The sequence below is a fragment of the Rattus rattus genome, chromosome 15, assembly GCF_011064425.1.
Source record: "Rattus rattus isolate New Zealand chromosome 15, Rrattus_CSIRO_v1, whole genome shotgun sequence".
NCBI classification, from domain to species: Eukaryota; Metazoa; Chordata; class Mammalia; order Rodentia; family Muridae; genus Rattus; species Rattus rattus.
In genome coordinates, this window is record NC_046168.1 from 5,523,116 (window position 1) to 5,541,126 (window position 18,011).

Below are 18,011 nucleotides of genomic sequence, written 5' to 3' on the forward strand. Positions count from 1 at the left end.
AGATGACGTTTATTCACAAGGAGCTTGCCCTGATGCCAGTAGCCCTAAAGTCTCTCGCCGTCCCCAGTGGTCGCATGTCATGATTCCCCAGGGTACTAAGCACAGGAGAAACTGATGCCTGTAACTGCCTCAAAGGTAACAGTCTGTATCCCAAAGATGGCATTTTTTGTAAACACAGCAAAATTAATAGCTTAATTTAAAATCACAGTGCCCTTAGAAAGACAAGTAAACACAGCAGTTACATAATACAAAAGATAAAGGCGTGAGAAGTAGTAACCACGTATCTATACACTCTTTAATAGCTTCTAAACAATAGCTTTCTCGATCTTTCCACAGCATAGTGCTGCTACCACCATGAAAAAAGCCATTCTAACTTAAAAAGTGAATTTGCCTCACCTCATGTACTCCAACTACGGCTGCATGCCTATTGTATAAGTGTAAGGAAGTGGCAATACTTAGGTACCTAGGACTATGAGATTGGGATGTCGGCTCCACCCTCCCCAGTGTCTTAATTACCACAGATGCGCCAGCTGGGGCCCAGTGCGCTACAGTTTGCATGTGGTTTGCAGAGCCCAGAAGAGAACACCAGTGCTCTAGTGCTCTCTGCCTTACTCTCGAGACAAGGTCTGTCACCGAATCGAACTCGCTAGTTCAGTTAGACCAACTAGCTAGTGAGCTCCAGGATGTGCCTGTCTGCTCCTCAGGGCTGGGCTCACAGGCAGGTGTGGCCATGTCCAGTGTGATTACGTGGATTCTGGGTATTCAAATTCAGATATCCACGCTCACTGAGCCATACGGTTCATCCATGCCTATTCTCGCTGTGTACCATGTACCCTCAAGTATAAACTGTTTATGTAAAGTGCCTAGTTAATCTTCACTCAATGAATAAATAAAATGAAGACACGGATGCTAGTAACTCAATTACTAAAATTACACTGGAAACCTGAGTGCTGAGCCATTCGGTTACCAGGTATCGGACAGCAAGTCTCTGGCAGCCTCTTAGACAACTGATTTTTCTGCTGTCTACTACTTCACCGAGCACTTACTAGGTGCCAGATACCGTGGTTTTTAATCTATTATCTCATTTAATCTTTGTAGCCCTTAAAGTAGTATTCTTATCCTCACACACGTGAGGACAGTGTGTGGGGCTGGAAAGCCTGAGTTGTCTTCCGAGGCTTACAAAGCTTGGAACTGGCTGAGTGGATGTGACACTGGGCATCTAGCTCGGGGGTTCGCGTTCTCCACTTCCAGGGAAAGAGGAGGGGGGCTTCTGAGTGCAGCCAGCTGAGCCTTGTGAGTCCTTGTCCCCTGACACGACCTCACTTCATCCCATTTGCTACGACAGCAGTTTTCTAAATTATTCATTTGGGGATTATAGTGGTAGCCTTTCCCCCTTCCCTTCCCTTCCCTTCCTCCCTCAAACCTTCCTTGGTCCTCTTCAAACTCAGGCCTCTTTTTCTCATTCACATTGTTCGTGTGTGTGTGTGTGTGTGTGTGTGTGTGTGTGTGTGTGTGTGTGTGTGTGTGTGTGTGTCAGGGCGGGGCCTCTCTTCCTTAACCAAGTGAGCACCACACACTCAGTTTAGACAAATGACGTGTGGATGTTTTCAGGGCTAACCATGTTGGGACACCTGGGGAGACTGAGGGTGAAAAACTAACTCCAGAGAGTATAGAACTCTTTGGTTTTTCAAATACAAGGAATCTGTGTCACTTAGCAGCGCTCACAGCAAAAGAAGGTAAAAGTGAGGCTGAGGAGAAAAGATGTTACCAAATGAAAACTCTGATGCAAGTCAAATCTGACCCCACTGTAACAACAGCACAACAAATGTAGCTACACCTTGGATATAAAAAACAAAGTAAAAACCACCTGAGGGGCTGAAAATACAGAGCCATTCTGCACCAGCTGAATGGTCTGGAGACTTTGCTCATCTTCTGAGGGGCTCCCAACAGCTTTTGTACCGTCTTCTCTCTGTTAAAACTTGTAAATAATTAATTTTTTAAAAGTCTCTTGTCTTTAGGAAGTATCAAGCTTCCTGTTTCTTAGTTAAAATGAGATACACTTGAGTAAAGGAAACACTTTACTCTGTCTCTAGAACTCAATGAAGGAGTTCATCTAGACCCTGTCAGATGCCTAGGCAAATTCTCCATTCTACCCTGCCCATTGCAGCAGGGGGATTTACTCTGTTCATCCCATGTGTGCTCACTGGGAAGAGTAACTGTTGGAAGCTCCAGCCAATGGGACTGTCCCGGCAGCTTTTAAATGGCAGTATCACAAACAGAACCTTGCACAACTACAAAGGGAATCAAAAGTTCAAGTTTTAAGTTAACTGTGTTTCCTTTCCTTCTTTTATTGGGAAACGGTTTTCTTTCTCAGATTCCTCCTCAGCTTTTTGTGAGTTCATAACAAATATACACATGCCACAAGTAGCAGGAACAGTGACAAAGATGAACACACACAGCCACTAGTGCCCACCACTATGTCCTGCTGCCTGCCACTTACCACCCTAGACATGATTTTTATATTACATCATTTTGGGGGAGAGGTGGCTGTGCACTTATGGAAGTCTGGAGGACAGTGTGTGGGAGCTGATTCTCTGCTGCCACCATGTAGGTCCCAGGGATCAAACTCCGGTCGTCAGGCTTGGCAGCAAGTGCCTTTGTTGAGCCATCATACTGGTCCTGATTTTTGCTTTTAATTTGTTTCTGTTGCTGAATCCGTCCCAGACACCTGCTCCTAGATGTAAGTACAGAACTAAACTCGGCACTCAGACAGCGCATGTGCACACACATGTCCACAGCAGCACTGCAAGGACAGAAGCACTGCTAAGGACAGCAGCACTGCTAAGGACAGCAGCACTGCTAGGACAGCAGCACTGCTAAGGACAGCAGCACTGCTAGGACAGCAGCACTGCTAAGGACAGCAGCACTGCTAGGACAGCAGCACTGCTAAGGACAGCAGCACTGCTAACGACAGCCGAGGTAAACAAGGCTTTGATTATTTAGTACTCACTGATGATACCCACGAGGCTCTGATGGAAATACGAACGTAGGACATGGAAAACCCCAAGGTTGATAAGATTGCAAGGATTAACGAAAAACTTCATTTGAACGGGGAGGACAGTGTTCATAAAAATCAGAGGTTCACATGAGAACATGCCACAAATAGCTTCTGATCAATTTAGTGACCTGTCAGGTTGGCAAGCACGTAGCTGGTCCAACTCAAAGACCAACAAAGCATCACTAAAAAAATCCATGAATACAGTCCTGCCCTCAAGGAATTCAATATGAAGGCCAAATGACTCCCCATGTCCATGTCTGTTTGTCTATTCCAATAAGAACACTTGACCATTCAATGACCTACATGTGAATGTGCATAGTAGCAAAACAGCCAAAGTGAATGCCTTTCGGTTGATGAACAGAAAAACATATAATAGAATTATATATATGGCTATTAAAAGTAAAATACAGATGCAGTCCATAAATACACACGAGCCTCAAGAGCATGCTAAAATAATGTAGACACATACGTAGTTTTTCTTAGGTGCCCAGAAAAGGCAAATCTGTACCACCAGACAGCTCAGCAATGGTTGTCTATGGTTAGGCATAGCATCAGGACCCAATGTATGTGAGTTGGTGAAGCTTTTAGAGGTGGCGGAGTGTTCTAAAACATATTACAGTGATGACGGCATAGCTTGGTGAATTCAATATAATCCCAAACTGTACTTGATCAGAAACTACAGAAAACTGGGCTAAGATCCCTATGAGCACAGACGGCAAAGGGTCTAAACAAAGCTTGGCAGTACAAGTTAACTTTAAAGGAGGAGGATACCATCACCAGTAGGCTAACCTACAAATGCAGTTATATCAACATTGAAAGCCGTCAGGACTGGCAAGATGGCTCAGGAGATAATGGTGCTTGGCACTAACCTTGACCACCTGAGTGAATCGATTCCAGCAAGCTCTCCTCTGAGCTCCACACATGCTCACAACGTCATGCACATACACACATACACAAAGTAAATAAATGTGGAAGAAAGTAATCCACGGTGGTATAAAACTAAAAGAAAAAACAATGTGGTGAAACAGATATCAAACACGTCATGGAATGCCAGATCTCCTGACTTTGTCAAAGGCGCTCAGTGAATATAAAGCCCTCAGCCTTCTGACAGGCATCTACCAAAATGTGTCTGTCAGTGTCATGCTCCATGGAAAAAGAAACCCTTTCTCTTAAGGTCAGTAACAAATACACACATCTACTTTTACTACTTCCATTCAAATATCATAGGAGGGCTGCAGACTCTTTAGTAAGATAAGAAAGAGGAAACATCTAAATCACAAAGGAAAAAAGTTAGTTATCTGTATAATCACGATATCTTAAATGATTCTATTCAATTTCACACGGTTGAGATTTGCCATCTGATCTCCTACTCTGTTCTTAGGTAGATATCCAAAAGAACTGAAAACATCCGCCCAAATCAGCATGAGTTCTCGCCTTGATTTCCCCAGCAGTCCAAAGACCCTGCTTATGGCGTAGGGTTTTATACTGGAGTGACAGGAACGTCTTGAACTCAGGCACGAATGACTCTTAGGTAGCACTGTGTTAGGCCACATTGTCTGGTTTTGAGTAGTTCACTTTGTTATATAACTTACAGCTCGATGAACATTAGGGTTTGTTTTTTTTTTAAGTTACCAGAGTAATAACAGTTAAGGAGAGCTACAGGATCCAATGGGCCAACAAACCAACTTTCCTACAATTGCAAAAGCGAGTCATTCCAACAGAGACCATCTGGTCTGCAAAGTCAAAAATATTACCATCTTCACTGACTCTTAGAGCATCAGGTCAATATAAAAAGTAAGTTTGCATCTATGCTATGACGTATAACCGAGGTGGAAAGTACTGGCAATAACTAAGTAAAATTATCCTTAATTGACAAATTAGTCCTCTAAACAGGCTAGAAAGCTCAGACTGAACCGACAGAAATATAATCAACCGATATTTGACAAAGGAACAAAAGCTACACAGAAAGAAAATCATCAACAAATGATGCTGGGAATAATGGGGCACTGCATGCAAAAGGTGAATCTAAATGCAAATGTAGCATCCTTAACACACAAACTAAATGTGAACTAGAAATCACAAATTTCTAAAAGACACAGAATAGTCTACATGATATGATACCAAAGGCATTATTCATGAAAGAAAGAATAAGCTGGACTTGATTAACATTTAACGTTTCTCCTATGCGAGAGACAATATTAAAAGACAAGCCGTATACTGAGGAAAAATCCCTGGGAGAGACATTTCCTCATTGAGCGTATAAAGGCTCCTGAAACCCAGAAGACAGACAACCAGTGTAAAAGTTGACCAAGGACCCTGACCAGCACCTGAGAAGAAAGAAAGGAGATGAAAAATGTTCTTGTCACAGATTATCTAGGAAATTAAAATTTGAAGCAAAATGAGATAGTGCTCCATATTGTTAGAATGGCCCAAATCCAGACCAACTGCACCACCAAACGCTGGAGAGGGTGGGGCATCGTGAACTCTTGTTTGTTGCCAATCAAAAGCTATGTATGGCATGACAGAAGATGGATCTTCTTTGAAATCCAAGGTACTCTTACTATTTTAGCAATGAGTGGGTCTGTATTTAGACAGGAGTTTAAAACATGTACACACAAAAATGTCTCTTATAGCAACTTTGCTTATAATCACCAATATGTGGGAGCATTAATAAGGCTTCCCAGGGGTGAGTAATAATCCAAACCTGAACATCCAAATGGCTATCGACCATGAAAAGGCACAGAAGAGCCTTAAGTATACATCACAAAGGAGGCTGATCTGTATGATCCCCAACTCAGGACAGCAGAATACAAAGAACAGCGGATATACAGGGCAGTAAAATATCTCCATGTGTCATGGTGGACACATGCTCTATTTGTCCAAATATACAGCACCAAGATAGATCCTAACATAACCTACAAACTAAAAGCAATGGTGTCCACATAGGGGCCTCTACTATAATACATAAATCTTTAAGAAGGAGGGGTGTTGATTCTAGGGGGTGAAGGGAATATACTGTGAACAGTTCCTACAGTAGCTTTCTCACAGTTTTATATCAATCTGAAATTCTAACGTTGGGCTGACTTGGTCATACATGCCTTTAATCCCAGTACTAGGCAGTCAGAAACAGGCAGACCTCTGTGAGTTCCAGGTCAGCCAGGCCTATACACCAAGACCCTGGTTCAAACAAAACAAAACAAAACAAAATGAAAATAAAAACAAACAAACAAGAAAAAGCAACATCAAGGTTGGAGATTGATCACTCAGTCATCAAAGTGCTTCCCACATAAGCAGAAGGACCTGAGACAAGTGAGGTGTGGTGACAGAGATTTGAAATCCTAACACTGGAGAGGCAGAGACAGGAGGAAAACTGATGCTCATTGGCCATCCAGCCTAACCTCATCACTGAGCCCAAGGTCACAGGAAACAAGGAAGATGGTGGCTTCAGAGAAGCATGCAAGGTTGACCTCTGGTCTCTACATTATGTTCATTTCCACACACATACACACTACACACACACACACGCACACACACATATACACAGACACACATTCGCACACACACATTACACACACAAAGACACACACAAAGACACACACAGACACAAAGACACACACACACAGACACACAAAGACACACACAGACACACACACACACACACAATCTCTCTAATGAGAATTACCAAGATGGTTCCCAAAGGCACAAAGTTTGACAGAACAAAACTTCATCAAAGAATTCAAGTTTACAGAAAGCCAGAAGAAACAAAGACAATCAGTCAGTCCTGGAAAACTTTGAAAAGACAGACGCTAAAATGAGGGTGGAATTGAAAAACTCCACAACACAACTATAAAACTCAAAGGAGAAAAATTCTTATAAGTAGATTGGTCAAGCAGAAGATAGAATATCATGACTCAAGATAAAGTAGGTGAATCAGGCCATACAAGCAAAAATGAAACTAAAGCAAACAGGAGGGGCTGGGGAGATGGCTCAGAGGCCAAGAGCACTGGGTCCTCTTGCAGACCATTCTTGCAGGTTCCATTTCTACCACCCATGTTGCTGCTCATGTCCTGGAACCAACAGTTCCAAAGCTTCTGACAAACCTCTTCTGGCTTCTAAGCACACACATCATACATAGACATGCATTAGGCAAACACTCATACACCTAATATAAAAGTAAACACACACACACACACACACACACACATATGCAGGAACCATGGGACACCATGAAGAGATCAAATCTCATTATAAGCACAGATGAAGGAGAACCATCCCAAGTCAATGTCATAGTCCAGATCGTCAACACTGGAGAATTAAACCATCCCAAGTCAATGTCATAGGCCGGATCGTCAACACTGGAGAATTAAACCATCCCAAGTCAATGTCATAGGCTGGATCGTCAACACTGGAGAATTAAACCATCCCAAGTCAATGTCATAGGCCGGATCGTCAACACTGGAGAATTAAACCATCCCAAGTCAATGTCATAGGCCGGATCGTCAACACTGGAGAATTAAACCTCTCCAGACCAAGGAAACACATGCATGCAAGAAACACACAGAATCTTGGAACTACAGAAGTTGTCAACTAGCCAAAGCAATCTTCAGCAAAACAAAACACAAAGCTGGAGGGGTTACCATTCCAGATCCTAAGACATATATATGACAGCCACAGTAATAACACAATATGACACGAGAGCAAAACCAGACATGTAGAGCGATGGCACAAAGCAGAAACCCAAACGTGCTAACTACAGCAATTTGATGACTGACAAAAGATGTCAACACCCTACACTAGAGAAAAGATGGCGTCTCTAACAGATGCTGTTGAGAATCTTAGATGTCCATAGGTAGAAGATAGAGATGAGACGTTCATCTACCGCTTTGCAGAAAACTCATTCCAAATAGATCAAAGATCTCAATGCAAAAGCTGCCACAAGGAAACAGGCAGAACCCTACAAGTTACAGGTATAAGTAGGAACTTTCTTAATAAGACTCTATCGTTCTAGGAATTAAAGCCAAAAATTGATAAGTAGAACCTCAAACTAAAAGCCTTTTATACAGATAAGAAAACTATCAGCTGAGAGAAGAGAGAGCCCAAAGTGAGGCAGAAGCTTTGCCAGATTAACAGCGTACAGAAGACTAACATTCAGAATCTATAAAACTAAAATAAACAAACCCAAGGGCCATGGAAACATGCTTTGGGGCCTGGGGGACGGCTCAGCCACTAAAGGCAATGCAGCTCTTCCTGATGACTCAGGTCCCATTCCCAGCACCCACGTGGCTTCTCACAGCCTTCTGTATCTACATTTCAGGGGGATTAGGAACCCTCTTCTAGCTTCATCAGGCACTGTATGTGCATGGTGTACAGATATGCACACACACACACACATCATCATCATCATCATCATCATCATCATACTCAGAAAATAAAATAACTTTTTATGGTTCTGAACAAAGAATTTTCAAAAGAAGAAATAAAAATTGCTAGGAAATAACTCCAAGAATACTCATTATCTTTCTGAATTAGGGAAATGAAAACGAACACAGCACTGACCTCTCATCTTACCCCGTGCAGAATGCAAAGGTCAACAAAACAACTGACAGCACAGGCTGGAGAGGACGTGGGAAGAGGAACTCACTCATGGTTGGTAGGGCTGCAAACTGGTCCCGATACTGTGAAAACCTGCATGGAAAGCCCTCAAAATCTAAAGGTAAACCTACCATGAGACCCAGCTGTACCACCCCTCAGAATGTGCCCTAAGGGCACAGCACCCTACTCCACAGAGACTGGCTCAACCATGAGCTAAGAAAAGGAAAAACCTGAATGTCCTTCAACTGATAAATGGATGATGAAAACATGATACCTATGTTTATCTCTATGCATACACAACAACAGCTATCAACTGAAAAAAATGCAATCTGCAGGTAAATGAATTTGAACTAGAAAATACTACACTGGGTGAGGTTACACAGATCCTGAAACACACAGACTTCATGTGCTCTCCTATCTATGGTTCCTGGCTTCACGTCTCTAGAGGTGTGCACAGAGCCTGGAATAACTGCAGAAGCCAGGAAAGTAAAAAGGCACCACGAAGAGGTGCGGGGAGAGAGCAGTAAGATGCAGGTGATACGGAGAAGAAAATAAGAAAACTGGGGGTGGGTTATTGAAGAGAGGGAGGTCATAGAGAGAAAGGGAAAATAGGAATAATATTTCTGTTTACCTAAAATTACATATAACACATCTGTTATGTGAATATACACACCTATTTTAGAGTCGTACTCCCGGGGCTGATACTGAGATACAGACTATTTAACAAAGACCCCACCCTAAGACATGAGAACCCCCCTTTCAGGTTGTTAGGGTTGCCCAAGAGATTCACAAAACGCTATAGGCTATTGTCACTGCCTGTGCTTGCCTCCCAAAGGTTGAAGGTAAGCCCCTCTTACTGAAGACACCATGTATTCTGGACACAGGATTCAGAGGGTTCAAGCTGGGTCAGATGTGAGTGCCTCCACCATGAGAATTGGCTTTCATGTTACTAGAGGGTGCCATTCAAACATCCGAGGGAGAGAATCAACCAAGAGTTCTACACAGCTATGACACCTATGAGCCACAACCACCAGCAGGGTACACGCACCTAAGGATGCAATCGTGGCTCTCATATCTTGATGGTGACCAAGGGCTACCTGAATGGACTGAAGGCTGCTCAACAGGAAGGAAATCTTATGCCTGGGATGGGAAGCCTAGTCAACTATTACATGAAGAAATCTCAAACTCCAGAGGAAAACCATTGAAAGATGGTTATTAGTCACCAGGAAAACACAGGCTACATTAAATGATAACCCGTTTCCTATATACTAAATGTAAAATTAAATGATAAACCGTTTCCTATATACTAAATGTAAAAGGCTGACAATACCAGGTGCTGGGATGTTTAGGACCCTGATTCACCATTGATAGGAACGCACAGTGGTACAGTCACAACATGGGTTTCTTTATGACATCACTGTACTTTGCTCAAATTTGCTTTTTGTGACGACTGCTCTTGGTTGTCAACTTGACTACTTCTGGAATTAACTAAAACCCAAGCAGCTGGGTACACCTAGGAGGGATTTTTCCTGATAGAATCAGGCAGACCCACGCTAAACTAGGATCTTTTGAGGTGGGAAAATCTGTCTTAAATCTGGACCACACCTTCTGATAACAGCCTGTATAAAGGACAACGAAGAAGGAAGCTTTTTCTCTTTACCTGTTTGTCCTCACTCTCCCTGAAAGTCCATTCCGTCACTGGCATTAGAGCCTACTTCAGAATTCCAGCCTACACTGTGACAACCAGCCTGGTGCGCTGAACAACTCCTAGATTCTTTGACTTTCCATTGGGAGACAGTCATTGTTCAAACACTTGAACTATAACCTATAAGATACACACACACACACACACACATATATACATATATATATATATAGATATATATATTTGTTCTTGTTATCAGTTATGTTCCTCTGGAGAACCCTAACCAATACACCCTCCAGGAGAGAAGGCCTACTCCTCCCACCTCCTGTTGCCTCCCTCTCTCCACTCAAATGGTCTTCTATATCAAAATACAAATGTATTTCAATACAGAGTCCACATAAAAGAGAGAACATAAGCTAATTTGCCTTCCCCTATTATCCCCTTTTCCTTTCATCCCTTTGAACTCCTTTTCTCCTCACATAAGGACCCTTCTACCTCCATGTGCACACATATTTTCATATCTATATTATATATTTATTTTATACATTCAGTATGGCAGTTTCTCAAAAGTATACATATATACTATACATATGCTTTAGATAAACACAAAGGAAAGTATTCTATATCCATGCATCCGCGGTAGCTTGCATGTGCATACTCATTTCAGCATCATTGCTTAACGACAAAAACTGCACTTAGCAGCAGCAGCAGCACCCAGCGGCAGTGAAAGGATGAATTGTGGCATATTCTTAGAAATAAGAATAAATGCGCAGGGGGTATAAGCTTAAACATGGGCGAACCTGGAAAGCCAAGTGTCAGAGGTCAGACCCAATTTCGTACAGCCCAGGCCAGTCCACAGCAGCTGAAATTAGACCTGTGGTTGCCACGGGGGAGGGCAAAGGACGCAATCTGATTGTGTTTATCATTTACACTGTGTGACTGTGACGAGATATCCCACTGTCCACCTCAATATGTAGAATGTCGTCAGTTATAGCTCAGTAAGTGGAGGAGGATTTTGTATTTTAGGCCAAAACTATGTCGATTAGTGTGTGATTAAAAACCACAACTTGCCCTCCGTCCTCCCGCTGTAAAACTAGAATCCAGGAAACGATCACCACTCTACTGTCTACACTGGCTACGGAAGATCTACGGAAGATCATCAGGAGGCTTTTTAAGACTTCTCAAGCCTCAGTCTTAAGCACTAGTTATGGGACCTTATGTCGCCTGGGCGCTGGGGACTGTTCACGGTAGCTGTCTTCGTGAACTGTCACAAGGAAGAGATGGGTTTATGTGTGTGATAAACATCCGGTGTCCAATGAGGCAAACCCTCCCTGGGCTACCAAACTCTGAGCATGCTCAGGATGCTCAAGGCTCGCCAGGGCCCTGAGCAGCCACAAATGCTGGAAATCCCACAGAAACTATACTTAAAAAATGAGACGCTTCACCTCAGGCTATGGCAGCAGCAGAAGGCAGGACTCTATGCCTGACCCTCTCCTTCCCTTGCAGGCCAAGGCTTCAAGCTGGTGCCTCCTCCTCAGGCGGCAAAATGGTCTCACCAAGATGGCACCACGTGAGGGGCGGCTCCTTCCCAGAAGGCCTTGCGCGCCTTCTCATTGCCTAAACTGGTTTGCAGTAGCAGCTGCTGCTTGCCCTCAGCTAATTGGTAGCTAATTCTGGCGGACTTTTCCTCTCGGCTCAAATCACAGCCTCTTAGAGGTAGAAGGGAGGCTTTCCGCAGTGTCTGCCACAAAGCACTCAGTAAATATTTGCTGAGGGCGGGATGGAGCCATGTGTGGCTGGGCCTATGATATACTGGAAACCATGCCCATGTAGAAAGATTTTTCTTTTTCTTTCTAAGGCAGGCAACGGGATGGACGAAGGGTTGCTTTTGATGAGCTCTGTGTAATTAAGCACTGAATAGTCTGAGTATATTCCCAAGTAACTTTTGGATTGCTTTCTGCAATTAACCATAGGCCGCCGCTAACACTGCCAGGTGCGAGGTGTGAGTCAGACTAGGTGGCTCGAATGCTTGCAGTGAAGGCAGGGGGATTCCGAATGAAACGCTTCTGGGCCCAAGAGCTTTCAAACGCTAGCTCTACTGTTTACTAGTATGCAATCTTAGGCAGGTTGCCTAGCCACTCCAGGTTTCTGCCAAATGGGGAAAAACAGTTCCTACTTTATAGCGTTCAGCACCTAGAGTGTTTCATAAATCTTAACCAATATTCTCACTCATAATAAATCCATCCCGAGTCAGCTTAGCTTCCTGTAAACTGTACATGACTTCTCTCTGACTCATACAACACAATAGAAGGAATGACAGCCATTAAAATTAGTCCTTGTATGAGCTGAGAGGTTCTGGGTGGGCAAGCCACTCTCAGATAAAGGCTTCCCATCTTGGGAGCTGGTCCGGTTCTACAACAATGCTACCATAAACTCCTTGAATTTGCTAACACTCTCCAACTTCTATATGGCAAGTTGTCGCTGGATCTCTGTTTAAAAGCTGTATATTTCATCAAGAGAAATGAAACCATTTGCCCTCACAATGGCTTTAGCATGAAATATTCGTAGCAGCTTTGCTCCTAGTAATAAAAACATAGCAAACAGCCAAGTGCTCATAAGCGGCACATTACAGTTTATTCATAAAGTGAAATGCTGGGTGATTGACCAGAGTGAAATATAGTATGTGAGTCCCCAAAATGCAGTGTGAAACAAGCGAGACACAAAGGGCACGTGTACTTACCATGCTCGATGAGACGAACTAATCTGCATTTGCACAAAGTAGATCTGTGGTTACTTGGGGCCAGGGCTTGGGGCAGGGGTTGATGGGTAGAGGAGAGGGGGTTTCGAGGCACACTCTGTCTGTGGATGTGATAAGCTGCAAGCATGGGTCTTCGTCAAAGCTCATTAAACTGTTTTAATGAAGATGAGTACAAGATATGACGTGCAAACTGTGACGTCTTAAAACCAATAATGAATGTCTGTAACCAATGTCTTTACATAAAGGAAATCATCCCGGAAAGTCTCAAGAGGGTGTGCGAGGGTCCTCAATGCTCGGAAAGGCCTGGAGAGTAGATCATTGATTTATTTGGGAAGGAAATCCCACCTGTGCGCCGCAGGGTCCCCTCGTGTCTGATTTCTTGTCCCTGCGTATTACAGACTTCCCTAGCCAATGTCAAAGGCCTTATCCACAAAAGATTAATTCGCAGCAAACAAGCAATCATTAACTAAACTACGGTAACTTTTGATATAAGATCATGCAACAACTAAAAGTATATTTACAAAGAGCTTAGAATGATAGCTATTTTTCAAGGTTTTTTTTAAAGTAAAGGAGCAGCCCTGGCTCATGATTTTTTTTAAGTATTTATCTATGAAAATAGATGAAAAAGTTAACCTATCTGTGGAACTAAAAGTCAGGCTAGCACAGGTGTGGTGGCACATGCTTCTAATCCCATCCCTGAGAGGCAGGTGGATTTCTGTGAGTTTGAGCCCCATCTGGTTTACATGACAAGCTCCACGTTGTCCATAGTGACACTGTGTGACCCTGTTGCAAACAAACAAACAGCCAAGATGGCAGCTTGCTTCAGGGAGGTAAAGTGACTGGAAGGATGTGGGACTTCCAAGCCTTGATGACATTCGACTTCTTTTGTTTCATTTTGTTTTGAAAACAGTGAGGTAAACCATCAGCTTATGTGGTAACAAGCAGAGACACAGACTGTGCTAGAACAGAAATCCAAGTGGGCTGGGAATTTCTGCCCTTAGCCCTTTGCAGCCCACCGAATGTGGGTTTAATGGTGGATCTCACCAGTCTCTGCTTCAACGCCCAGGGAGTCCACCACATCCGTGCATGCACTATGACTGCTCTTTGGTCTGTCACAGAGGCACTAGCACATAGGCTGGGGCCTCTCCCAGACACAGCTAAAAGAGCAGGAACTTCAGCCAATGCTTGTTGTCCTAGCACGGGACCAGGCCTCCAGAAAGAGTTGTGTGATTGAGCAAAGCAGTTTCACACAGGGTCCTCCTAGCAGGGATGGCTTCACAGGTGTCTAAGATCTAGACCAGCCTCTCCTTACTCACTAATTTAGATGACCGGGAGAATACAATACCCACCCCCCACCCCCAAATACTTTCCCCCTTAGTCACCTTGGTTGGCTCTGAAATAAACAAGAGAATCCTTACTGTCTGCCCCGTACCCTCTGCTTGGTCTTTCTGGGTCTTTCTGGGCTGCAAATGAGTGAGTGCCCCTGGCTGTGAGAGGAGGGATGGAGAGAGGGAGTGAGCAGGGGCTCTGTTCTCTGCTGAACTGTGTAGCCTGAGATGCCAATTCCAGGCAAGGACCAGCCCTGTCAGTTACAGCCCTTTGCCCCTCCTGGCCTCAGCCATCAGTTAGCAATGATCAGATCAGCCCTCACACCACACCAGAGTGAAATGAAGGCTGGCGATCTCGTGCCTCCCTGTCCCCACTATCACCAGCAGGGTCTCCAAGTAGCCCTGGATAGCCTTGAACTCAAAGTCCTCCTCCTTCAGCCTCTGTGGTCTTGGAATTACAGATCCACTTCGATGATTCTTTACAAAGTTCCCCTTCCCATTTTCTGCATGCTAGGTCTAATGACACAGCCAGTGTGCTTACTCCTGCAGGGCCACTGACCCAGAGGAGGTGCCAGGCATTCTGGGTCCCAGATGTGCATTAGCATCCTGCGTGACCCCGAGCTCCACTCTAGTGTGTCAGGAATATATCAACTATTAATTGTGGTCAGTACGAAGCAGACTCTAAGGCAAGGTACAGACCAGGGAGAGACCTCATCTCCAGTAAAAGGAACGAAACCTGAGTGTCCTCTGGACCCTTCACATATTCACAGGTGACAACAAAAATGATCAGGGCCTCAAACCACAAAAGTCCTCCTGATGGTCGGCTTTTGGCCTGGCTGGAGCAGAAGCCAGCAGGGCTCTCTCGCTGGGTGGGAGGACGCAGCATAGGAAGAACTGCAGTCAACCTGTCTGCTTTTTGCAATTTCTTTAAACGATGAAGTAGAGCGAAGGTATTTGGGTCCCTCTCAGAGAGGAGACAGAGGAGCCGGTGCGGTCGGGAGCGTTCCTTTACTCACCTGAAGACTCTTCCAAAGTCTTCCTCAAGTTCCCTGTCAGACCTCGAGAGTGGGAGGCACAGCCTCCCCTTGCTCCGAGGCCCTTTCTCCTTCCTGGTGAAGTCTGCAGTGGTGAGTGTGAGGAACGGCTTTTGTCCTAGTCCCTAGTCCAGACAGGGTAACCGGGGGGAAAGGCTACCCCTGAAGTGGTGCTCTTTCTGGGGAGGTTTCTGTGGGATCCAGCGTAACATTGGAGCAGCCTCTGGCCAGCACACTTAGCATCCCACCGGCACCTCCTTCACAGCTCTCACAGCTCTTGTTTTTCATAAGTTCTGTATTAGTGCATATTCAAATTATCCCTACCATAACTGGCTCATTTACAGGAGTGTGTGTGTTCAGAGAGCTGGGGTAGGGTCTGTTGGAATCACCACTTTCAGCCCAATAGATGCTCGTGCGTTCCTGAGGATGGCTTCATGCTCAGTCTCTGCTATCCCTCAGCACACACGCCCAGGTCGCTTCCCCACTGTGCCTTGCCTTCTCGAGTAACCAAAGGTTGGACTTTGGATTCCCCTGCCACAGATGCTCACCTGCTGAGAATTGGTGAGAACAGGGCTAGGAAGAGTCAAGAAGCAAGAAGCAAGTTACTGACGACCCAGCCGTTAGGCTCTAACAGCAAGGACCTTCTCAGGAGTTTGCGCATCTTCCACTGGGAGTTGTCTTGAACATGTCTTGTTGCCCTCTGACTAGGTGCCTTGCTGCCCTCTGACTAGGTGCCTTGCTGCCCTCTGACTAGATGCCTTGCTGCCCTCTGACTAGGTGCCTTGCTGCCCTCTGACTAGGTGCCTTGCTGCCCTCTGACTAGGTGCCTGGCTGCCCTCTGTGGACTTCAGAGGTGTTAGAGACATTGGTAGTCTCAGAGTCCTTGCAAGCCAAACAAAGCTCTTGCCAGGCTGAGTGGGTATTCCCATAGGAAACGCATCTGGGAGAATTCATAAGGGCAATTGTGTCTGCACTAGGCTCTCTCGCTGGCTGGCTATGGCTCTTCTCCATGTGCTCCCCCTCTCTCCTACCTAACTTTTCTACAGGCCAGTGTTGTCCTGTCCCCTAGCCTCAGATATGAGGAAGGTTCTAGAGTCTCTAAACGCAGATCCAGTGTAGATTTAGAGATGAGGACAGTCTTCAGTCAACAGACACAGGCTGCTCTGGGTGGCCTAGACAAAGAAGACCATTTAAAGAGAATTTCATGACCATCTAAACCAAAACACTCTTGCACAGACATGTGCACAGGGGAGAAAGTCAAAGAAAAGCACAGGTAAAGGCCAAGGTGATATTTCTACAAGTCACCAGGCCACCACCAAAGTCTGACAGCAAAGGACAGAAGCGAGTGGACAGACCAGAAGAGAGCCTTTTGCCAAGGAACATGCAATTTGTCTTAAAGTAAGCTGTGGAAGTTCTCCCTGGAAAGTTCCAGGACATGGATGAAAACATCCATAGGGAAAGAGGGAAAGGCCTTAACTGTCAGCACTAGAGACCTGTTAATAGTGACACTCCATGGTGACCAGTTGCAGTTCAGTGAAGGCTTTAGAAAGGACTGGGCAGGCTCTGTACTAATACAGGAGATGACTAACATACAGGGGCAGCCTGGGGAGCCCTCCACAGAGGAGAGGGTAAAGACAGCTTAGGCGTGCACAGATACATGCACACACATACACATATGTCTATACACAAACGGAGACACATGCAGACACACACACATACAGGCACACACACAGACATGCACACATAAATCCATAAATCCAGACATATAAATATGCAGGCATACACACATACATGCAGACACACACACATACGCACACAAATACACACATACACATACACACTCACACATACACACGCACACATATACACACACACATACACACATACATACACACACACATGCATGCAGACACACACACATATGCACACAAATACACACACACACATACACACGCACACACATACACACACACACATACACACGCACACACACACACTGCACACATGCACACACACATGGAATCTTACTCACAAAGGACCATAAAATCCTGTCATCTGGAGCAAATAACTAGAACTAGAAAAGGCTTGGTATCTGAAATAGGCCAGACCCAAAAAGACCACGCTTATTCACTTCTGTGAGAGACTTAACAAGTTGGTGTGACCTTAGGACAGTGATGGCTAGAGATGGGGTACAGGACCTGGGAGTAGGGGGTGTCTGGGCACGATGCACACTGTAAGCATGGATGACAACATTACAGCAAACCGCACTGGGATGTGCAACTAATTTGCGTGACTAGAAAAGGGCCTTCCAGTGAGAGGCGGGAGGCAGAATAGTGTTGAGCCAGGACTAGTAAAATCTTGCAGAGACACAAAGCCTTGCATTTTATGGGTTGGATCGTGTCAACCCCAAATCCAAATGTCCAAGTGTCACCTGGGACAGAGTCTTTACAGAGGAACTGGGTTCAAATGTAGGTGTTACATTTGAGTCCTAAAGTAGGGTCCTTGCAAAGAGGAAAATTTAGACTCAGACGTGCACACAGGGAGAGTCAAAGACAAGCAAAAGTAAGGTCAAGGTGATGTTTCTACAAGTCACAGG